Here is an 18,806-nt window from a genome sequence, read left to right on the forward strand (position 1 = left end):
TGAAAAAGCACCCTACCTAGGTCCACTCCTCCACCCTATCCCAGTAACTGCAGAACCTTACCTAAACTACGCATCTTTGTGAAACTAAGGAGCAATTTAGCATGGCAATCCACCTAACGTGCACATCTTTGGACTGTGGGAGGAAATCGGAGCACCCGGAGGAAACCCACGCAGACACGGGGGAGAAAGTTCAAACTCCACATAGACAGTCACCCAAGGTCAGAATTGAACCGGGTCCCTGGCGCTGTGAGTGCTAACAATTGTGCCAACCCTGACACATTTCCCAAAGTCCATACATTTAGTCATGAGCTTGAACAGCAAGTGTCAATGGAAGTCACAGCTGAACATGGTCCTGTTATACCTGACCCCAAACGTAATAATTCCTGAATAATGAGGTGTGGGAAGACCAGCTGATTTCCTTCCTCCATGCTGAGGTCTGTACAGGTTGCTGGCTTGGTTGATAGCCCGGTGGGATAGGTACTGCATGTGTTGGTTAGCTTAGTTGGCTGGTTTGTGATGCTGAGCGATGCCAACAACGTAGGTTCAGTTCCCGTACCAGCTGAGGTTATCCATAAGGCCCCATCTTCTCAACCTTGTCCCCTCGCCGGAGGTATGGTGACCCTCAGGTTAAATCACCACCGGTCAGATCTCTCTCAAAGAGGAGAACAGCCTGTGGTCCTCTGGGATTATGGCGACTTTCTTGATGTAGGGGAGTAGCAAATGTTCCAGCATGGTCCTCCATCAGATGCTGGTTTACCAGACGGGTAATCTTAAATCAAGAAAAGGAGCAAAATAGATCGACTGCACAATTCGAACAATGGGTCAGCACTCTGATCATCTCTGACCTGCTATCTCAACCAATGTTGCGTGTTGAATACTTCCTGTGCTCTGCTTCTTTGAGTTATCTGCAGTTTTTCTGCTTTTTTGTTTACTGTCGACTGCTTTAGTTTCATTATAGCTCAAAGTCGAACACCAACTTTTATCTTTGCCATCTTCAATGTCAACTCCTTCAGAAACACTAACTTTCCCTTCCTCTCGGACTGCAGCCCCCCCACCCCCCTCTCCTCCCAGCCAATCACACACACACACACACAAAACAGCTGTGTGGCTGTGTGGGTCTCCCTGAAATCAAAACGAGAGAGAGTGCGAGGAGGGCTTGAAGGTATGGGAATCGTGATTTTAAAATAATCAATTCAGAAATATTTGCACCATTGGTTCCAACAATCTTGATGTGAGTCACCTTCACATTCACTTCCTTAAAGAGAAATCCGTCCCCCCCAACCCCAACCACCCCGACCCAGCCTCCTCTGTTGTAATATCTGCGGGTCACATGCACATAGTTACATTCCTGTGACCTTGCGATCCCTGAGTAAATCACATACTCTGGTTACTGAACTGTGCACGACTTTCCTGCTACCTGTTGCAGGTTGTCATGCTCTTTTAACCAGCTAATGGGCCTGATGTAATTGTCAGAGCAACAAAAAGCACTTGACGCCTAGCCACAGGAGGAGACTTATTTTTTTTTTTTTTATAATCGAATTTTATAGTACCCAATTCATTTTTTCCAATTAAGAGTCAATTTAGCGTGGCCAATACACCTACCGTGCACATCTTTGGGTTGTGGGGCCGAAACCCACGCAGACACGGGGAGAATGTGCAAACTCCACACGGACAGTGACCCAGAGCCGGGATCGAACCTGGGACCTTGACGCCGTGAGACAGCAGTGCTAACCACTGCGCCATCGTGCTGTCACAAGTAGACTTACATTAACACTGCAATGAAGTTACTGTGAAAAGCCCCTAGTCACCACATTCCGGCACCTGTTCGGGTACACAGCGGGAGAATTCAGAATGTCCAAATTACCGAACAACACGTCTTTCGGGACTTGCGGGAGGAAACTGGATCACCCGGTCGAAACCCACGCAAACACGGGGAGAACGTACAGACTCCGCACAGACGGTGACCCAAGCCGGGAATCGAACCCGGGTCCCTGGTGCTGTGAAGCCACAGTGCTAACCACTGTGTTACTGTGCCACCCAAAAGAGAGATGGTCCATGTCATGATATGCAGACACACACATAATGATATACAGACAAGCAACTAATGGACACAGAGAACAGGACATGACCAATAAGCAGGCAGGACACTCAGGGATGGGATCTGACTATAAAAGACACGAGGCACTCACACTCTGCCTCTTTCCACTGATGAACATCTAGAGAGTCAGTCCAGGGTGCTGTTACGACTTCCGGGTGCGGCTATGCAGAGCTAGGTCGCATATTCGGCAGCTCCCGCTTGGAATGGACTTTTGGGCTCTTTACAGGGCACCCACGGCATTTGTTTGACATTTCCCGGTGTGGGAAGAAGACCCCCGACAGTGTCCCCCAGGAATGGTATGTCTCTTGGTTACCAGACCCGGCAGAAACAGGAAAAGATTTGGCTGTAACTGCAGGGGAGAGAGGAGCCTCTTCCAGCATGCAGGCGGGGGAAGGGCAAGCTTAAAGCTGCAAGCTAACTTGAGGGCCTTTATTAAAGGTGAATTCTAGCAGCAGAAGGAACAACTGTGAAAAGATCTACCAAGGCCATTGAAGAAGCGGGGACGAGGCTTCCGGTGGCGGCCATAGAGGAGTAGGTCGCGCATTCGGCAGCTCCCGTCTGGAACGGACTCTCAGACCTTTTTCAGGAGTTTCCACAGACTTTTAGGGGCAGATTGGTGAAGCGAACACTGCCAAAAGGATTCCCTCTCGAGACTTCCGGTTGCGGCTATGCAGAGCTAAGTCGCACATTCGGCGGCTCCCGCTAAAACGGACTTTTGGGCTCTTTTCAGGGCCCCTAAGGGCACTTTTTCGACGTTTCCAGGTGTGGGAAGGAGTTAATAATAGCTCCCCATCAGTATATGGCTTTAACTAGGAGCGGGGCGACAAAAAAGGTGGTGGTGGACCAGAAGAAGGGAGGGAAGAAGGACAAAATGGCGGCGGGCAGAGACCAGGCAGCCTGGAGGCAGTGGGCGGAGGAGCAACAGGAGGGTATCCAGCGCTGCCTGAGAGATTAAAACGGACCTGCTAGAGCCGATGAAGGCTTCTATTGATAAGCTGCTGGAGACACAGACGGCTCAGGGGGTGGCGATCCGAAAGGCTCGACAAAAGATTTCTGACAATGAGGACGAGATCTTAGGCCTGGCGGTAAAGGTGGAGGCGCATGAGGCGCTCCACAAGAGATGGCAAGAGCGGTTCGAGGAGATGGAGAATCGGTTGAGGCGGAAGAATCTGCGGATTCTGGGCCTCCCGGAGGGGCCGGACGTGGGGGCCTATGTGGTCACCATGTTGAACTCGCTGATGGGAGCTGGGCCCTTCCAGGGGCCCCTGGAGCAGGAAGGGGCCCATAGAGTGTTGGCGAGGAGGCCCAAGGCTAACGAGCCTCCGCGGGCGGTACTGGTGAGGTTCCATCGGTTCGTCGATCGGGAGTGTGTGCTCAGGTGGGCCAAGAAGGAGAGGAGCAGCAGGTGGGAAAACGCGGAGGTTCGGATATATCAGGACTGGAGTGCGGAGGTGGCGAAGAGGAGGGCCGGGTACAATTGAGCGAAGGCGGTGCTGCACAGGAAGGGGTGAAGTTTGGCATGTTGCAGCCGGTGCGACTGTGGGTTACCTACAAGGACCGGCACCATTATTTTGAGTCTCCGGAGGAGGCGTGGGCCTTTGTTCAGGCCGAGAAGCTGGACACAGACTGAGGGTCGGGATGGGCGATTGGGGACTGTGGTGGATATGTTATGCCTATTTTTGGTTCGAGGGGGGGGCCTCTGCATTGTTTTGGGTTTCTTTTTCTCTGTGTTTTTCTCTTTCGGGTTGGGGAGGGTGGATGGGGTGGCTTGGGCACTGTTTTGGTTGGTGGCGGGGCCTGGTAGGTGGAGAGCGGGGCTTTTTTCCCGCGCCGAAGAGGGGAAGCAAGGATTGTTTCCCGCGCTTAGAACGGAGGGGGGAGGGGGAGAGCCTGTGGATGGGGAGCGGGAGAGGAGGGTGTGCCACACAATGGAGGAGTCGAAGGGGAGGCGGGAGTGGCCGGGATCAGGAGTCAGCAGACTCGCGGAAGTGCAATGGGGGGAGTAAACCAGCTAGGATGGGTCCTAGCAGGGGGTGGGGGGGGGGGGGGGGGGGGGGTGGATAGGGGGGAATCGAGTTGCTGCTGCTAAGGTCAAGGAGGAGCTGAAGCGAGGGGGGGGGGGGGGGGTCGAGACAGGGGTATGCCGCTGTGGAGAACGGGCCGGGTGTGGGGTGTGGGCGCGTGGCTGGCCGAGGAGGGGTCATGGCTAGTCGGTGGGGGGCGGGTAGCCCCCTGATCCGGCTGATAACCTGGAATGTAAGGGGACTGAATGGGCCGGTTAAGCGGGCCCACGTGTTCGCGCACCTGAAGGGGCTCAAGGCGGATGTGGTTATGCTCCAGGAGACACACCTGAAGGTGGCAGATCAGGTAAGACTGAGGAAAGGGTGGGGAGATCAGGTGTTTCACTCGGGGCTAAATGCCAAAAATCGAGGGGTGGCGATCTTGGTGGGAAAGGTGTCGTTCGAGGCGTCGAGCATTGTGGCAGATAATGGCGGTAGGTACATAATGGTAAGTGGTAAGTTGCAGGGAGAGAGGGTGGTACTGGTCAATGTGTATGCTCCGAACTGGGACGATGCAGGTTTTATGCGGCGACTTGGAAGTGGGGGGCCTGATAATGGCGGGAGACTTTAACACGGTGTTGGATCCGGCACTGGATCGCTCCAGGTCTAGGACGGGTAGGAAGCCGGCGGCGGCTAGAGTGTTGAGGGGATTTATGGACCAAATGGGAGGGGTGGACCCTTGGAGATTTGCAAGGCCGGGGGCCAGGGAATTTTCATTCTTCTCACATGTCCATAAGGCTTATTCTCAAATCGACTTTTTCATTTTGAGTAGGGCGCTGATAGCGAGAGTAGAGGATACCGAGTATTCGGCAATAGCCATTTCGGATCACGCCCCGCATTGGGTGGACTTGGAGATGGGGGAGGAGAGAGACCAGCGCCCGCTGTGGCGCTTGGAGGTGGGGCTGTTGGCGGACGAGGAGGTGAGTGAGCGGGTCCGATGCAAGAAAGATCGCGCTTCTCCTCTCAACAGCGGGTGATCAAGCCATTGAACTCTTCAACGCTTTTCACTTCACTAAAGGCCAGGACAAGACAAAGTTTCAGACCATCCTGGACAAGTTCGATAGTCACTGTGAAGTGGACATCAATGAAATCTTCGAGCGCTACATATTCAGACAATGTCTTCAAGGTAAAGATGAATCTTTCTTTTTTTTTTAAATATAAATTGTGTACCCAATTCAGTTTTTACAATTAAGGGGCAATTTATTGTGGCCAATCCACCTACCCTGCACATCTTTGGGTTGTGGGGGCGAAACCCACACAAACACGGGGAGAATGTGCAAACTCCACACGGACAGTGACCCAGAGTCGGGATCGAACCTGAGACCTTGGCGCCATGAGGCAGCAATGCTAACCACTGTGCCACCATGCTGCCCTAAAGATGAATCTTTCAATGCCTTAACTAGCCTCCGCCTGCTAGCGCTGACCTGCAACTTTGGTGATACTGCTGACTCCATGATCAGAGACCAAATCATGTTTGGAGTTCACTCTCATCCTCTGAGAGAGCAGCTCTTAAAAATCAAGCATATGACCCTGCCAGTCGCGTTTGAAACATGTACAGTGCATGATCACGCCAAAAATCAGTATTCCCAATACAAATCGGCTGAAAATGAGAAACTTGCCTCCCACGAGGCAGAGAGTGTGCAGGACATCTCCCGGATGCAGTGCCTCAGCATTGAAGACAGCAGCCATCTCGCGCCCTTTTCCCGGAGCCCCACGCATGCGCAATGCAAACGGGATAACGAAGCGGCCGACACCCACACTGCGCAGGTGCAGACGTCTGCCAGCCGCACTGTGCATGTGCGACGACGTACACTGCGTCATGACACCGACGTCATGACGTGCCCGAACTGTGGCAACGCCCACTTAAAGGGACACTGCCCTGCAAGAGGCAGGTGGTGTTTAAACTGCGGGAAGCCTGGACACTATGCAGCCTTGTGTAGGTCTGCACCACCAGTCAGAGGCCAGCGCTCCCAATTCCGACGACGGCGCGTCCAGAATATGCAACGACGATTACAGGATTCTGATCCTGGCAGTACAACGGATCCAGAGTATGAGTGCCTGGAGTCTGCCTACTGAGTGGGCATCATTACCACACATGAACATGCTACACCCAACTTACCTCACATTCAGTCCATCCTCGCTGTGGATTTGAAATGAAATGAAATGATGAATGAAAATCGCTTATTGTCACAAGTAGGCTTCAAAATGAAGTTACCGTGAAAAGCCCCTAGTCGCCACATTCCGGCGCCTGTTCGGGGAGGCTGTTACGGGAATTGAACAATGCTGCTGGCCTGCCTTGGTCTGCTTTCAAAGACAGCGATTTAGCCCTTTGCTAAACAGCCTCTTGATTTGGAGGACGAATGGCGTGCGGTGATGCAGGTCAACCACTGCTCCATCCAGTTTAAGCTGGACACAGGTGCTTCTGCCAACCTCCTGCCAGCTCCTGGACTATAACGGTAATGCCATCACGGCACTGGGGTCCTGCCATCTACTCGTCTCCAACCAGAGTACCCATGCAAGGCTAAGGTTTGAAATTGTCAAGCCGGACAGGGCATCCCTACTGGGCACACATGCCTGCAAAAAGCTAAACCTGGTGCAGCGGGTTTATTCAACGACCTCCTCCAACGTGGATCGTCAAGCTGGCATTGACGACATCCTCACTCAGTATCCAGACTGTTTGACAGGTTGGGTAATTTGCCATATCGGTACAAGATCCTACTGCGACCTGACGCCAAGCCAGTGGTCCATGCACCACGCCGGGTCCCGGCTCCGCTGAAGGAGCGCCTGAAGGAACAGCTCAAGGAGCTGCAGTAGCAGGGGATCATTTCGCGGGTAACCGAACCGACTGACTGGGTCAGCTCGATGGTGGTGGTTAAAAAAACCTCTGGAGACCTGTGTATCTGCATTGATCCCAAGGATCTCAACCAGAATATAATGCGTGAACACTACCCCATCCCGAAGCGGGAGGAACTCCCCAGTGAGCTGGCACATGCACGGTTTTTCATGAAGTTAGGTGTGTCACATGGATTCTGGCAAATCCAGCTGGATGAGTCCAGCAGAAGGCTCCGCACCTTCAACACTCCGTTTGGCAGGTACTGATATAACCGTATGGTTATAAAGATGGATAAAGAAGTGGCTGGGCAACAGGAGACAGAGAGTAGTAGTGGAAGGGAGTTTCTCAAAATGGAGAACTGTGACCAGTGGTGTTCCACAGGGATCTGTGCTGGGACCACTGTTGTTTGTGATATACATAAATGATCTGGAGGAAGGTATAGGTGGTCAGATTAGCAAGTTTGCAGATGACACTAAGATTGGTGGAGTAGCAGATAGTGAAGGGGACTGTCAGAGAATACAGCAGAATATAGATAGATTGGAGAGTTGGGCGGAGAAATGGCAGATGGAGTTCAATCCGGGCAAATGCGAGGTGATGCATTTTGGAAGATCCAATTCAAGAGCGAACTATACCCTAAATGAAAAAGCCCTGGGGAAAATTGATGTACAGAGAGATCTGGGTGTTCAGGTCCATTATACCCTGAAGGTGGCTGCGCAGGTCGATAGAGAGTGGTCAAGAAGGCATACGGCATGTTTTCCTTCATCGGAAGGGGTATTGAGTACAAGAGTTGGCAGGTCATGTTACAGTTGTATAAGACTTTGGTTTGGCCACATTTGGAATACTGCGTACAGTTCTGGTCGCCACATTACCAAAAGGATGTGGATGCTTTGGAGAAGGTGCAGAGGAGGTTCACCAGGATGTTGCCTGGTATGGAGGGCGCTAGCTATTGAGTAGGTTGAGTAGATTAGGATTATTTTCATTAGAAAGACGGAGGTTGAGGGGGGACCTCATTGAGGTCTACAAAATTATGAGAGGTATAGACAGGGTGGATAGCAAGAAGCTTTTTCCCCCAGAGTGGGGGACTCAATTACTAGGGGTCACGAGTTCAAGGTGAGAGGAGAAATGTTTCAGGGAGATATACGTGGAAAGTTCTTTACGCAGAGGGTGGTGGGTGCCTGGAACGCATTGCCGGCGAAGGTGGTAGAGGCGGGCACGATAGCGTCATTTAAGATGTATCTCGACAGATACATGAATGGGCAGGGAGCAGAGGGATACAGATCCTTAGAAAATAGGCGGTTTTAGATAGAGGATCTGGATCGGCGCAGGCTTGGAGGGCCGAAGGGCCTGTTCCTGTGCCGTAATTTTTCTTTGTTCTTTGTATGCTGTTCGGCATCGTCCCGGCATCGGAGATATTTCATCGCATCATGGAGCAGATGATGGAAGGCATCGAAGGGGTTCGTGTGTACGTGGACGACGTCATCATATGGTCCACGCCCCCGGAGGAGCATGTTTCCCATCTCCAGCAGGTATTCCGCCATGTTCACGCCAATGGCCTGAAGCTGAACAGGGCCAAATGTTGCTTTGGCATGACGACACTCAAGTTCCTAGGAGACCAGATCCCTCAGCAGGGCGTGTGCCCGGACACAGGCAAGGTCAAGGCCACCGAAGCCATGAAGGTCCTGGAAGACAAGGCAGCGGCATTGCGCTTCCTGTGCCTTGTCAATTTTCTGGGCAAGTTCATCCCAAACATGGCCTCACACACCACGGCCCTACAAAACCTAGTGAAGAAGTCCACTGCCTTCAAGTGGAAGGCGGTCCATCAGGCAGAGTGGTTGGAGCTGAAAGCCAAGCTCACCACTGCACCCGTATTGGCATTTTTCGACCCAGAGAGGGAAATGAAAATCTCGACAGATGCGAGCCAGGATGGCATCGGTGCTGTCCTGCTGCAACGCGATGACACTTCATCCTGGGCACTGGTTGCCTACGCATCAAGGGCAATGCGCCCACCGAACAAAGGTATGCACAAATCGAGAAGGAATGCCTGGGCCTTCTCACTGGCATTCTCAAGTTTCACGACTATGTCTACGGCTTACCAACATTCACAGTCGAGACGGATCACAGGCCCCTGGTCCACATTATCCACAAGGACCTTAATGACATGACACCTCGGTTGCAGCGCATCCTCCTCAAACTCAGAAGGTACGACTTTGACCTGGTCTACATGCCTGGCAAGGAGCTCATCATTGCCGATACACTGTCCCGCTCCATCACCGTGCCTAGTGAACCACTGAACGTGATCCGGCAAATTGAGTCACAGGTTGAGTCTCAGGTGCAGCTGTGTGCTAGCGCCCTCCCGGCATCTGATGAGAAGGCGATTCATATCCGTGAGGAGACAGCCAAAGACCCCCACTTGCAGCGTGTTATGCAACACCTAGCCAATTGCTGGCAAAAAGGGCAGTGCCCTCAATTTTTCAATGTAAAGACGACCCGACGGTGGTTGATGGTATCCTCCTCAAACTGGACCGGATTGTAATTCCACACAGTCTCCAGAGCTTGGTGCTCCGTCAAATCCATGAGGGCCACCTGGGTGTGGAAAAGTGCAGACGCAGAGCCAGGCAGGCTGTCTACTGGCCCGGGATCAGCCAGGACATCGCGAACATGGTCCTTAACTGTGCGACCTGTCAACGCTTCCAGCCAGCGCAGAGTAAGGAGACACTTCAGCAGCATGAAATCGAAACCTCTCCGTGGTCCCAGGTTGGCATCGACCACTTTCATGCAAATGGTCGTGATTACGTGTTAATCATTGATTACTTTTCCAATTAACCTGAAGTCGTGAAGCTCTCAGACCTCACATTGGGGCAGCACGGTAGCCTTGTGGATAGCACAATTGCTTCACAGCTCCAGGGTCCCAGGTTCGATTCCGGCTTGGGTCACTGTCTGTGCGGAGTCTGCACATCCTCCCCGTGTGTGCGTGGGTTTCCTCCGGGTGCTCCGGTTTCCTCCCACAGTCCAAAGATGTGCGGGTTAGGTGGATTGGCCATGATAAATTGCCCTTAGTGTCCAAAATTGCCCTTAGTGTTGGGTGAGGTTACTGGGTTATGGAGATAGGGTGGCGGTGTTGACCTTGGGTAGGGTGCTCTTTCCAAGAGCCGGTGCAGACTCGATGGGCCGAATGGCCTCCTTCTGCACTGTAAATTCTATGAATCTATCTCGGACCGTCATCAAGGCCTGTAAGGAGACGTTTTCCAGGCATGGTATCCCACTCACTGTCATGAGTGACAATGGCCCGTGCTTCAGCACCCATGAATGGTCTCTGTTTGCCCAGTCGTATCAGTTCAAACACGTCACTTCCAGCCCACACTATCCGCAGTCAAATGGAAAAGTTGAGGAAGGAGTGCACGTAGTGAAGCAGCTCATCTGCAAGGCCACGGATTCTGTGTCTGACATTCACCTCACGCTGCTTGCGTACAGGGCCACCCCACTGTCCACTGGCATGTCGCCGGCTCAACTCCTGATGAACAGGGACCTGCGAACGATACTTTCAGCCATGCACGTGCCCAACCTGGATCACCTCCCGGTGCTGCAGAAGGTGCAGCAACTCTGAGACCGGCAAAACCAGGGCTACGATGCCCATGCCACCAATTTGCCCGTGTTATCCCCGTCAGACACTGTTTGGGTCAAGATCCCTGATGGAGGCTGGTCAGCTCCAGCTGTCGTTGTTCGACAGGCTGCCCCCCGCTCGTATGTTGTGCGTCTGGCTGATGGTTCTGTTGTGCGCTGAAACAGACGGGCACTGTGCAAAGTTGCCTGTCCGCAACCACATTCTTCTCCGTTTCCTTCTGTTGTTTTGCCACCTCCTGATACCTCGACTTACAAGGCCACCAGTCAGGCTTCAATCCCGCCCGTCAAGGTGCTGTCGTCCCCACCACCACCTCTCCGGCGGTCGACCAAGATCAGGCGTAAGTCACAGAGACTGGACTTATGAACATTTGTTCTGTTTGCTATGTTCTGTGTTCTTGCATTAGACAGCTGTTTTCACATGTAGATATCTTCACATCCACTGCATGTATATATGTTAATATTGGCTTATTGTAAATACGTTCACATACGTTATCCAAACATAAAAAAAGGGAGATGTCATAATATGCAGACACACACATAATGATATACAGACAAGCAGCTAATGGACACAGAGAACAGGACATGGCCAATAAGCAGGCAGGACACCCAGGGGTGGGATCTGACTATAAAAGACACGAGGCACTCACACTCCGCCTCTTTCCACTGATGAACATCTAGAGAGTCAGTCAAGGGTGTTGTTACAATCTCACACTTCCACCACGTGGCTAAGAGCTAGTCTGGTTCAGTCAGACAGAGTAACCACACTTAAGTTAGCAGAGAGTCGAACTCACAGAGAACTGTGCTAACTGTGCTATTAGTTCAATAAACCTGATTGAACTAACTACAAGGTCTGGAGTATCTTTCTGATCTAAGCTGCATCCAGTTGCAGCTAGTGTTAGACCAGTGTACCTACACGACAGTCCAAATCTCAATTAAATCAAAGAAATTTCCGAAAGGAGGAGAGAGGCAGGTGGGGTTTGTACGGGGATTCCAGGGCTTCGGGTCTGGGCAGCTGAAGGTTCGGCCATTAGTGCCAGAATAAAGGGACTCAAGGATAGACAAATGAAAATGAAAATCGCTTATTGTCACGAGTAGGTTTCAATGAAGTTAGTGTGAAAAGCCCCTAGTCGCCACATTCCGGCGCCTGTTCGGGGGGGCTGTTCCGGGAATTGAACCGTGCTGCTGGCCTGCCTTGGTCTGCTTTAAAAGCCAGCGATTTAGCCCTTTGCTAAACCAGCCCAGTGTGCTATACCAGAGGGCAGGATTGAATCAACGCCGATGTCTCAGAGGTTTGTGAGCCTGGAAGATGGTATGGAGATAGGCAGGGACGAGGCCGTGGAGGATTTAAAATAAATTCAAATTAAGGGACAATTTTGCGTGGCCAATCCACCTACCCTGGACATCTTTGCATTATGGGGGTGAGATCCACACAGTATGTGCAAATTCCACACGGACATTGACCCGAGACCGGGAACGCTAACCAATGTGCCCTGCCATGGAGCAATTTGAACACAAAGGATGAGAGTTTTAATTTTGAGATTTTGGTGGACCTGGGGTCAAGGTAGAATATAGAACATTACAGCGCAGTACAGGCCCTTCGGCCCTCGATGTTGCGCCGACCTGTGAAACCACTCTAAAGCCCATCTACACTATTCCCTGATCGTCCATATGTCTATCCAATGATCATTTGAATGCCCTTAGTGTTGGCGAGTCCACTACTGTTGCAGGCAGGGCATTCCACGCCCTTACTACTCTCTGAATAAAGAACCTACCTCTGACATCTGTCCTATATCTATCTCCCCTCAATTTAAAGCTATGTCCCCTCGTGCTAGACATCACCATCTGAGGAAAAAGGCTCTCACTGTCCACCCTATCCAATCCTCTGATCATCTTGTATGCCTCAATTAAGTCACCTCTTAACCTTCTTCTCTCTAACGAAACAGCTTCAAGTCCCTCAGCCTTTCCTCATAAGATCTTCCCTCCATACCAGGCAACATTCTGGTAAATCTCCTCTGCATCCTTTCCAATGCTTCCACATCCTTCCTATAATGCGGCGACCAGAATTGCATGCAATACTCCAAATGCGGCCGCACCAGAGTTTTGTACAGCTGCAACTTGACCTCATGGCTCCGAAACTCAATCCCTCTACCAATAAAAGCTAACACACCGTACGCCTTAACAACCCTCTCAACCTGGGTGGCAACTTTCAGGGATCTATGTACATGGACACCGAGATCTCTGTTCATCCACATTGCCAAGAATCTTACCATTAGCCCAGTACTCTGTCTTCCTGTTATTCCTTCCAAAATTAATCACCTCACACTTTTCTGCATTAAACTCCATTTGCCACCTCTCAGCCCAGCGCTTCAGCTTATCTATGTCCCTCTGTAACTTGCAACATTCTTCCGTACTGTCCACAACTCCACCGACTTTAGTGTCATCTGCAAATTTACTCACCCATCCTTCTACGCCCTCCTCCAGGTCATTTATAAAAATGTGGCCCCAAAACAGATCCTTGTGGTACACCACTAGTAACTGTACTCAAGTCTGAACATTTCCCATCAACCACCACCCTTTGTCTTTTTCTAGCTAGCCAATTTCTGATCCAAACTGCTAAATCACCATGAATCCCATGCCTCCGTATTTTCTGCAGTAGCCTACCGTGGAGAACCTTATCAAACGCTTTACTGAAATCCATATACACCACATCAACTGCTTTACCCTCAACCACCTGTTTGGTCACCTTCTCAAAGAACTCAATAAGGTTTGTGAGGCACGACCTACCCTTCACAAAACCGTGTTGACTATCTCTAATCAAATTATTCCTTTCCAGATGATTATACAGCCTATCTCTTATAAACTTTTCCAAGATTTTGCCCACAACAGAAGTAAGGCTCACTGGTCTATAGTTACCGAGGTTGTCTCTACACCCTTTCTTGAACAAGGGGACAACATTTGCTATCCTCCAGTCTTCTGACACTATTCCTGTAGACAAAGATGACTTAAAGATCAAAGCCAAAGGCTCAGCAATCTCCTCCCTAGCTTCCCAGAGAATCCGAGGATAAATCCCATCCGGCCCAGGGGACTTATCCATTTTCACACTTTCCAGAATTGCTAACACCTCCTCCTTATGAACCTCAAACCCTTCTAGTCTAGTTGCCTGAATCTCAGTATTCTCCTCGACAACATTGTCTTTTTCCTGTGTGAATACTGATGAAAAATATTCATTTAGCACCTCTCCTATCTCATCGGACTCCACGCACAACTTCCCACTGCTGTTCTTGACTGGCCCTACTCTTACCCTAGTCATTCTTTTATTCCTGACATATCTATAGAAAGCTTTAGGGTTATCCTTGATCCTACCTGCCAAAGCCTTCTCATGTCCCCTCCTGGCTCTTCTTAGCTCTCTCTTTATGTCCTGCCTAGCTAACTTGTAACTCTCGAGTGCCCTAACTGAACCTTCATGCCTCATCTTTACATAAGCCTCCTTCTTCCTCTTGACAAGTGTTTCGACTGCTTTAGTAAACCACGGTTCCCTCGCTCGACCACTTCCTCCCTGCCTGACAGGTACATACTTATCAAGGACACGCAGTAGCTGTTCCTTGAACAAGCTCCACATTTCCATTGTGCCCATCCCCTGCAGTTTTCCTCTCCATCCGATGCATCCTAAGTCTTGCTTCATCGCATCATAATTGCCTTTCCCCCAGATATAATTGCCCTGCAGTATATACCTATCCCTTTCCATCACTAAAGTAAACGTAATCGAATTGTGGTCACTATCACCAAAGTGCTCACCTACCTCCAAATCTAACAGCTGTCCTGGTTCATTACCCAGTACCAAATCCAATATGGCCTCGCCTCTCGTTGGCCTATCTACATATTGTGTCAGGAAACCCTCCTGCACACATTGGACAAAATCGGACCCATCTAAAGTACTTGAACTATCGCGTTTCCAATCAATATTTGGAAAGTTAAAGTCCCCCATAACAACTACCTTGTTGCTTTCGCTCCTATCCCGAATCATCTCTGCAATCCTCTCCTCTACATCTCTGGAACTTTTTGGAGGCCTTTAGAAAACCCCTAACAGGGTGACCTCTCCTTTCCTGTTTCTAACCTCAGCCCATAATACCTCAGTACATGTGTCCTCATCAAACATCCTTTCTGCCACTGTAATACAGTCCTTGACTAACAATGCCACCCCTCCCCCTCTTTTACCACCTTCCCTGAGCTTACTGCAATATCTAAACCCCGGCACCTGCAATAACCATTCCTGTCCCTGCTCTATCCATGTCTCCAAAATGGCCACAACATCGAAGTCCCAGGTACCAACCCATGCCGCAAGTTCACCCACCTTATTCCGGATGCTCCTGGCATTGAAGTAGACACACTTTAAACCACCTTCCTGCCTGCCGGTATACTCCTGCAACTTTGAAACCTTACTCATGACCTCACTACTCTCAACCTCCTGTATACTGCAGCTACAATTCAGGTTCCCAAGCCCCTGAACTAGTTTAAACCCTCCCGAAGAGCATTAGCAAATTTCCCCCCCCAGGATATTGGTACCCCTCTGGTCCAGGTGTAGACCATCCCGTTTGTAGAGGTCCCACCGACCCCAGAATGAGTCCCAATTATCCAGAAATTTGAAACCCTCCCTCCTGCACCATCCCTGTAGCCACGTGTTCAACTCCTCACTCCCTATTCCTCGTCTCGCTAGCACGTGGCACGTGTAACAACCCAGAGATAATAACTCTGTTTGTCCTAGATCTAAGTTTCCAACCTAGCTCCCTGAATTCCTGCCTTATATCACTATCCATTTTCCTACCTATGTCGTTGGTACCTCTGTGGACCACGACTTGGGGCTGCTCCCCCTCCCCCTTAAGGATCCCGAAAACACGATCCGAGACATCACGCACCCTGGCACCTGGGAGGCAACACACCAACCACGAGTCACTTGACAACAGCTCCTCTACAAACCACCTTCAAGTTAGGGTGACCACAACGGATGTATGCAAATTTCCCATGCAAGAGCCAATCAGCAGCTCTGCTCTACTGCCCTTTGCTGGATGCTTGTCTTCACTTGAACAGCTAGGGTCTCTTGCACAGGTACACCTTCAAGTTAGGGTGACCACAACGGACGTATGCAAATGTCCCCCGCAACAGCCAATCAGCATCTCCGCTCTACTGCCCTCTGTAGTTCGGCGAGCACAGGTCACAGGTCACCCTGCCCTCCTAGCAGGAGAGCACATGGCCAGTTAAAGTGCTGAAGCGCCACCTCCAAACTACAACTTCTCTGTTCAACACTGAATATATTTGTACATCCCACACATTGACAGAATATACCCATACATGCCCACATATTGACAGAATATACCCGTATATTATCCACACATTGACAGAATATACCTGTACACATCCACAGTGACAGAACATACACGTACGTGTCCACACATTGACTCAATATACCCTTACATGTCCACACATTGACTCAATATACCCTTACATGCCCACACATTGACAAACGCGTACTCCACATGTCACTAAGTGGTACTAGATACTTTGGCACCATGAGTTGATTCCAGGTTCACAGAATCACAATTGTCACAGCAGGAGGTGGTCATTCAGCCCATTGTGCCTCTGTTATCTCTCCCACGGAGCAGTTTACCTCGTGCCGTTCCCCTGCCTAGCCGAGCTGCAAAAAGCCAGGCGTGTCCCTCGTGGGAAGGGAAGGGTTTAAACACTCCTCCTGCCGTGACCCCTTCATTCTTTCAAAGATATTTCTGCCCCCACAGGGAGGGCTGCTCCTTTCAGGAATTCTAAGGTCACAATCTCCTACTGTGGTCTGTGGAAATCAGATTTAACAGCATAAATGCTGGGAGCTACAACACAAATGCCGCAAACTGAATTCGACGAGCCATGTAAAAGTGACCTTTGCCAAAATGTTGCCCTGTCTCCCCGGACCTTTACCCCACCCTCAACCCCGTACTTCATAGATTCCCTGGGGCACAGCACAATACTCACACAGAGGTTGCCAACTCTGGCATTGTACAAGGAAGCAAACTGACAGGAACTGCCAGAGGAATTTGCAAACCCTGGAGATCAACAGATAAAAGTGATGCAGATAATCAGAGGATAATCAGATAATTACGGGGGGGGATAATCTCACAACTGACTCCAGGTCAGATTTTTTGCAGGATCCTCTCCACATCAGCCACATGCTACAATCAGCAAACACTGGGGATGGACAGGCAGATGTTGGTTTGAGGACGTGTCACCTAGGTAACCAAGGCAGCTGGCCACCTTCAACAACGTGCAGCAGCATGCAGTGCATTTGCAGTGTGGTACGTCTAAATGGTCCATGCGGCAAAAACAGGGCAGCAATACAAAGTGCCCTGCCAGAACATGGGCATGCCTCTGCAAGTAGAGAACCTCTGGGCAGTTGCCAGAATGCTGTCCATTCTCCCTCGGTGATATTCTACTAACCTTACAATGAAGTACTGTTCAGCCGCATTATAAAACAGGATTGCGAAACTGTGCAAAGTATCATGCACATTCATCTCAATGACTCTTTGGGGGTCAACATGCCTCTACCTCGCTCATGCTCAGGATCCACGCACAGCCAAGACAACATTCCATTCACCTTGATCCAATCAGCTCGACTGTTGCTTCAGAAAGGACAAGCCTCGTTCTCCACGAGACTCAAAAGGAGCCGTTCTGATTTTTTTTTTTTAAATCAACCCTGCTCCACCATGCCTCCCCATCAATAGCAGCACGGTTTGAAGAGTGATAAGCCACCTGAGAAGAGCCTCAGATGTTGAGAAACCTGGGCCTTACACCCAATCTCACAGCTCGCACGCCAGGCTTTAATCTGTCACGCTAACATTGGGCTCTCCTCAACCGTTTCTACACTGGCCAAAGACAATTGGGCAGCAAACCGGACAGATCAAGTGAGGTCTTGCAGGAGACCTGGGCTGCTGTAGCTGTGGGGCACCCCAAATCAACGATTCACATCATTGAAGACTGCCCAACAAAATTCAGCAGAGGGCTGAGAGAGCTCCAGTTAGCCGCGGCGGAAGCTATTTCCTGGCTTGACGGTTATCGTACCCACTGGGGGAAGTAAAAGGTGTCCTCACTGTAAATGAGCTGACCTTTACATTGTGGGTCGACTCTCTGTAATATATTTGTTCCCAGTATGAAAAACACAATTAGCAGCCCCAACGGCAACTTGGATGAAACCCTGGGAGCCACAACCCATCACGGGTTTACACGATGAGTGAATTGGACATTCTGTATTCTCCCTCTGTGAACCCGAACAGGCACCGGAATGTGGTGACTAGGGGATTTTCACAGTAACTTCATTGCAGTGTTAATGTAAGCCTACTTGTGACACTAATAAAGATTATTATTAAAGGAACGACCTGTAATCACCGGTTGCCTTAAGTGTTGTCTAGTATTTACCTTGGATGAAGAATTAATCTGTAACCAATAACCATCAATAACGCTGTTCATACACAAATCTTATAAGGTATTCTCCTGTGTTTACCTCAAGGCCTTTCAAGTGATTGAGTAATAGAGTACTCCGCTGTCTGAAGTTCACACTGTTTATGTTAACCTTGAAGTTAATGAAGGGGTGCCACTGAGCTGCCAGTACGACAAACACATCCCAGCTAATTACACGTTAAACATTTGCCAATCTCCTGCGCTACAGTTAAACTGGAAATCGGTGCGATTCAGAAAAAGCAAACTTAGCAACTAGTCTCAATAACAAATGCTGCAGAGGCAATGTGGTGAGGTGGGTGATAGAATCTCAGGGAGAAGCGGAAGGTCCCAAGACCAGATGGAAAGAAGCGGTGGTGAGAGAGTTAAAAGTAGCAGGAACAGGTGACTAACAGGAGAAGGAGGCGGAGATGGAAGAGGGAGAACAGGAGGGCAACCAACCAGCGTCGTGGTCACGGCAAGAAAATGAGAGAAGCCGAAAGAACAACAACAAATGCTGCAGATCTAACAGCGCAACTAAAAAAAATTTAGAGACATCCAAGGGCTGAATTTTCAGTCAAGGTGATCAAGGCCCATCGAGTCTGCACCTGCCCTTGGAAAGAACACCCTACTTAAGCCCACCCCTTCACCCTATCTCCGTAACCCAGTAGCACCACCTAACCTTTTGGACACTAAGGCCAATTTATCATGGCTAATCCAC

The 18,806-nt window shown here is 50.2% G+C and overlaps 1 protein-coding gene across 11 annotated transcripts in view; it reads right to left on the reverse strand.

Annotated features, from left to right (window-relative positions):
- The window catches only part of gtf2ird1 (GTF2I repeat domain containing 1), a 322,923-nt gene that overhangs the window by 220,513 nt on the left and 83,604 nt on the right, over positions 1 to 18,806 (reverse strand). Inside the window, exon 1 of one of the 11 annotated variants that reach the window (XM_072469283.1) lies at positions 557 to 840. The exons of the other annotated variants lie outside the window; for them this stretch is intronic. The gene's annotated coding sequence lies outside the window, so the exon portion shown is untranslated. Of the gene's footprint in view, positions 1 to 556; positions 841 to 18,806 lie in introns of those variants that run through there. 11 annotated transcript variants of the gene reach the window in all.

This window comes from Scyliorhinus torazame, chromosome 12, assembly GCF_047496885.1.
Source record: "Scyliorhinus torazame isolate Kashiwa2021f chromosome 12, sScyTor2.1, whole genome shotgun sequence".
NCBI classification, from domain to species: domain Eukaryota; kingdom Metazoa; phylum Chordata; class Chondrichthyes; order Carcharhiniformes; family Scyliorhinidae; genus Scyliorhinus; species Scyliorhinus torazame.